This window comes from Simochromis diagramma, unplaced genomic scaffold (assembly GCF_900408965.1).
Source record: "Simochromis diagramma unplaced genomic scaffold, fSimDia1.1 OVJJ01000746.1, whole genome shotgun sequence".
Classification (NCBI taxonomy): Eukaryota; Metazoa; Chordata; class Actinopteri; order Cichliformes; family Cichlidae; genus Simochromis; species Simochromis diagramma.
Window position 1 is genome coordinate 1,539,801 of NW_024386757.1, and position 6,360 is coordinate 1,546,160.

The following is a 6,360-nucleotide window of genomic DNA, read 5'->3' on the forward strand; positions in this document are numbered from 1 at the left end:
TAGCAAACTAAATTTATTAGTAGAGCTATATCTAGCTCATAATTAAAATTGTGGAAAAAAACAACAGCCAGTTTCTTAACAAAAACATTTCTGCTCTGGTCTGGAAGTAAAAACCCAGAGTAGAAAGCTCACATCAAGACAATAGCTCATCAGTTCACAGTAGCATGCTAACATGCTAACAGCACATTTGAGTTACTCACCCCCTCCCTTCCTGAGAGCTAATGTCCGGTATGGAATCCTAACATGAACAAATCAATCAGTTCCTCCGTAGCCGGACTCATTCAGGACTAGGGACTCACTCACCCCCTCCCTCCCGGCTCACAGCTCAAAAGAGTTGAACGAATCAACACCCCCTCCCTCACAGCTTCTTCTTCTTGGTTGGCAACCAACGTTAAGGTGCATTACCGCACCCCGGCACACAGGTCAGTGGACGCTTGCGCTGCATACAACTCACTCACCCCTGCCTCTCGGCTCTCAGCTGTTGAATCAGATCACAATCAGAGCGTGTTACCGTGGAAGAGTCGCTTCTTCACCTGAGATGAAGTCTGAGAGTCTGACTGATGCAATGTAACATTCAGTCACTTTAACAAATAGTCACTTTAACAAACATTCACTTTGTTTTGCATAGATATTAAGCAGAAATACGCAGAAAAAAGGAAAAAGTATATGAACTCAGTTCCACCACAATAACAAAAAACTGCTGCATTAATGTAAGTAAAATAATCAGAAATTTGCTATTTCACTAAATTATTTAGATGAGAAAATATATATTTGACACATTTGAGGAAAATTTTAAATAAAGGTGCCTGTGGGTTTTTTTCACGTGTATGGGACAAGGGGCCGGTACTACGGTGTTGTTTGCGGGCAGTGCAACTTAATGATAAGAGGGAAAAATGGATAGTCACCGAAGAAGTAATATTTGGATGCATTTTGAAATGAAAAGTGCAACACCTGCACAATGCAACATTTGCAAGGCGGTTTTATCTTTTCGAGGGGGAAGCACATCCAATATGAGAAGACATCTCAGTAGCAAGCACCCCACCGTCATGCTACAACAATAGCAGAGCCAAAACCCAGCTACTACCATTGGACAACCTAGCAGCCAGCAGCACGAGCAACAATCTTCAACAGCAGCGTTATCAACAGCGATCACATCACCAGATTCTCCCAGCAGCACGTCAACAAGTACTCAGTAAGAAAATATGAGCACACACACAGCAGGGCAAGGACAACAATCAGCAAAAAGAAGACAGTCTTACATGGGATCATTTGTGTCAAGGCCCATGATGCCACTTCAGCAAAGCAAGGTTGACCAGGCTCTGGTTAAAACGATTGCCCAAGAATTTTTCAATTGTAGATGACAGAGGATTTAGGGAATTCACTACAGCACTTGGTCCTTCATGCATTCTTCCCAGTAGAAGTACAGTATCCAGACAGCTAATGCCTGATTTGTTTGAGAAGATAAGAGCTGATGTTCGGGAAAAAATCAAGACAGCACCTGCTGTGTGCTTAACAACTGACTACTGGACTTCCAGCACATCAATAACTTACATGTCTCTTACATACCACTATGTGACACGCTAGCCCAACAAGTTAGCAGCAGTCTAACTTGTGGGACTGTTTTAATTTAACGGACAACCATACATCTGAAAATCTGGCTAGAGAGCTGGAAAGGATTGCAAGTGAATGGGCCATTATGGAAAAGATAGTTGCATGTGTAGGTGATAGTGCAGCCAATATCAAGAAGGCTGTAGGCAACATTCTGCACTAGACCATGTAAATTGTTTTGCACACATTTTGAATTTAATAGTCAGAAATGGAATCCAGCAGTCTGAAATTCAAGAAATTATCAGAAAGGTAAACGCAATAACTGAATATACACGCCGCAGCACAGTGGCTTCTGCTAAACTGCGAGAGACACAGCTGCAGATGGGCCAGCCCCTACTATTATGGAAGCAAGACGTGCCAACCAGGTGGAATTCCACTTCTTACATGGTGAAGCGGATTACAGAAGTAAAGGATCCACTCATTTCCACCCTGGCCTTGGTAAATCCTCAACTGCAACGACTCAGTGTTTTGTATTTCCTTATTATGTTTTTGTTTATTCTAGTTATGTCTTTTGTTTAGATTTACCATTTGTTAGGTTAGGTTTCTGTTCTGTGCCTGCCCTGGTCCCACTTCCCTGTGTTCTCTCTGTCTGCCCATGATGTCATGATGTCATAGTGTCTGCTCGTTAGTCTGTCTGTTGAGTTCAGTGTCAAGCCAGTGTCCTTGTGAATTGTTTTTTGTTTCCTGTTTTAATTTGAAGGTCTTGTCTCATGTGAGTGTATTCAGCTTTGCTTCCCCTGTCTCTTTAGGCCCAATTTCTCCCTGCTGTGTCTCCCTCTCTGTCATGGTCCGTGGTCCTGTGTCTGTGGAATGCGCGATGCTCGGGTAGCCACACCCCCGGGCTGGGCCATCACCGGCACACCTGCTCTTCATCACGGTGACTACACGAGGATCTACTTAACCCGGCGCTGACGGATGCTCCACGCCAGTCCGTTAGTCACCTCCACAGTGGTAACTAGACTTCCACGAAAGCGTGCATTCACTTCTGGTTGGAACTGTGTTTAATCCGCCTACTTGTGTCCAGGTTTCGACTCGGCATCTGCCACCTGCCTGTCCTCCGGCTCAACTGGATCACTCGGTGCATCTTCTGGCCCATTCGCTATCCCCACGGACTTCCTGCTCATGGACTGCCACACTTCCCTCCCGAGCTCCCACGGTCCCGTTCTATCATAAGCCCCCTACTCTAAGTCCGTCCTGATGTGTTTTCCCCGCTTCCCGGCTCCCTAGTAATCATTTCCCCTTTCTATTGCAGCCTCCCACGGTCCCGATCCCGGCTTCCTCGTGTCATTGTTTCTCCGGGTTTTTAGTTTCTTGTTTTTGCTCCCTAGTTTTCCCGGGTCGCCTTTCGTTGTTATAATAAAGTGTCTTTTTCTGTTAGCGCGGAGTCTGCGCCTGGATCCTTTCGTGCCCGCGCACGACGGCCCATGACAGTACGGACTGGCCAGAATGGATCCAGCAGACCCGATACGTTCAGCTATTAATAAGCAGGGTGCCATGCTCGGCCGGCACGATCAGTTACTTTCTTCGCTTCAGGATCAGTATCAGGAGCTGAGCGAGAAACAGGGAGAGATGCGTGCTAAACAGCCTGACTCGGCGTACCGCTGTGTGACGTCTCCGCCGCCGGAACCCTTCCACAGCGAATTGGACCAGTGTGGGGGGTTCCTTTTTCAGTGTACCCTTTTCTTCAGTCGCTCGCCACTCGCCTTCCCCACTGACGCGGCCAAGATTTCCCACTTCGTGGGACTGCTGAGGGGAAGGGCGTTGGTGTGGGCTGAAGCCTATTTATCTGCTAACTCGATACAGCGCTGTGACTTCGATGACTTCCTCGACGAGTTTAAAGCAACCTTCTCTCCGTCAGTTTCCGAGGATGATGCCGCTCAAAAGCTACTGGCGCTCCGCCAGGGCCGGCGTAGCGTTGCGGAGTATTTAGTGGAGTCTCGCACCGTGGCAGCCGCTGTTGGCTGGCCCGATTCGGCCCTAAGGGGAATTTTCCTACGCTCCCTGAACGATCAGATGAAGGATCAGCTCGAGTTTCACGAGGCCGCTAAAACATTCGAGGATTTGGTGTCACTCGCCCGTAGGATTGATAAGCGTCTATGGGAGAGGGAGGCCGAACGGCGGTCCAAGCCACCGAAACCCGTGTTGCACCCAGAACTTCGCGTGTCACCGCCCCTGTCCCTTTTTAGCTCTCCAGCAGCGTGCGCTCGCTCACCGTCTCCTCCTCCGCCGGAGCCGATGCAGATCGGGCGCTCACGGCTCTCGCCGGAGGAAAGGGAATGCCGTTTTCGGGCTGGGGACTGCTTATACTGTGGGAAGCCGGGACACCGCATCGCCAGCTGCCCGGTTCGCCCAAATGGACCAGCTCACCGGTAGGTTCGGGGATACGGGTGGGCTGCACATTGAATACTATTAGACCACGATTGGTTGTGTCCGTTGCCATAATATTCAATAAAAAGACTGTCACATGCAGCGCATTAGTGGATTCTGGGGCGGAGCAGAATCTCATGGACGAAAAGCTGGCTAACGAGCTGGAAGTTCCACTCACTCTGTTGGAACCTCCCCTCCCTGCGTCAGCGCTGAATAAACAAGTGTTTGCTTACATCACTCATCAGACTGCGCCTGTGACATTAGTCACTTCCAGGAACCATAACGAATCGCTTTCGTTCTTTACCTTCCCGTCTCCCGACACCCCGCTCGTGTTAGGTTACCCGTGGCTGCAAAGACATAATCCCCACATTGATTGGGCAGGAAGCAAGATCGCCAGTTGGAGTTTGTTCTGCCTAGCTAATTGCTTGAGATCAGCAGTTCTCGCTCCACCAACCAACCCGACCCCACCTGTTACACAAGCACCTGACCTTTCCTCCATCCCACCCGAGTACCACGACTTACAGGAAGTGTTTAACAAAGACAAGGCTTGCTCTCTGCCACCTCACCGCCCCTATGACTGCGCCATTGACCTGCTACCTGGTGCCCCGCTGCCCTCCGGCCGGTTGTACAACCTGTCTCGCCCCGAGAGGGAGTCAATGGAAAACTATATCCGAGAATCACTCGCGGCCGGTATCATTCGACCCTCTTCTTCCCCAGTCGCTGCGGGCTTCTTCTCCGTGGGGAAAAAGGACGGTTCGTTGCGGCCGTGCATTGACTACCGGGGCTTAAATGACATCACTGTAAAGAACAAGTACCCTCTTCCGTTGATTAACTCTGTTTTTGGCTCTCTCCAGGAAGCCACCGTTTTCACAAAACTGGACCTGCGAAACGCATACCATCTGGTCCGAATAAGGGAGGGGGACGAGTGGAAAACCGCTTTTAACACACCACTGGGCCACTTTGAGTATTTGGTTATGCCATTCGGCTTAACTAACGCCCCTGCGGTTTTTCAGACGCTAGTGAATGATGTGCTTCGAGACTTCCTGAACGTGTTTGTTTTTGTATACTTGGATGACATCCTCGTTTTTTCCAGGACCATGGAGGAGCATCACGTTCACGTCCGGAGCGTCCTGCAGCGGTTACTGGAGAACAGACTGTTTGTCAAAGCAGAGAAATGCGAGTTCCACGCCTCATCGGTTTCCTTTTTGGGCTATGTCTTAGCAGGAGGACAGGTGAAGACGGACCCAGCTAAGATCAAGGCGGTTCTGGAGTGGCCAGTCCCGGATTCGCGGAAGAAGCTCCAATGCTTTCTCAGGTTCGCGAACTTCTACCGACGTTTCATTCGAAACTACAGCCACGTCGCCGTGCCTCTCACTCGCCTCACTTCTCCTAAGGTACCTTTCACCTGGCCCATGGAGGCCCACACAGCGTTCACCAAATTAAAGGCATTGTTCACTACGGCGCCCATTCTGCTCCAGCCCGACACCACCAAACAATTCATCGTCGAGGTGGACGCGTCCGACACCGGAGTCGGGGCTGTTCTCTCTCAACGGTCTGGGCCTCAAGCTAAGCTCCAGCCGTGCGCCTACTTCTCTCGCCGGCTCACCCCTACTGAAAGAAATTATGACGTAGGCGATAAGGAGCTCTTGGCCATAAAACTTGCCTTGGAGGAGTGGCGCCACTGGCTGGAGGGAGCCGAGCAGCCTTTTCTCATACGGACGGACCATAAGAATCTAATTTATCTTAGGACTGCTAAAAGGTTAAACTCCCGCCAAGCCCGCTGGTCCCTGTTTTTTACCCGCTTTAACTTCACTCTCTCGTATCGCCCAGGTTCACGGAATGCCAAGCCAGATGCGCTCTCCCGTCAGTACTCCCCAGACACGGAGACATCATCACCAACCACCATTCTCCCCCCAACCTGTGTGGTGGGCGCCCTCTCCTGGGATCTTGAGGAGGTTATCCGCCAGGCCCTCCCGGGAGACCCTGACCCTGGTACCGGACCACCCGGAAGGCGTTTTGTCCCCGCTGCTGCCCGCGGAGCGGTAATTCATTGGATCCACACTGCACGTTTTTTGTGTCACCCTGGCGTAAGCAGAACCATTGATCTTCTCAAACGGCATTTCTGGTGGAAGACTTTACGACAAGATGCGAGGGAGTACGTGGCTGCCTGCACTGTCTGCGCCCGCAACAAATTGTCCACTAAGCACCCAGCGGGCCTGCTCCACCCGCTCAGCACGCCTCACCGGCCTTGGTCTCATATCTCATTAGATTTCGTTACTGGTCTTCCTCGTTCCTCGGGAAAGAGCGTCATCCTCACCATCGTCGACCGGTTCTCTAAAGCCGCCCACTTCGTCCCGCTACCGAAACTACCCTCTGCCTCTGACA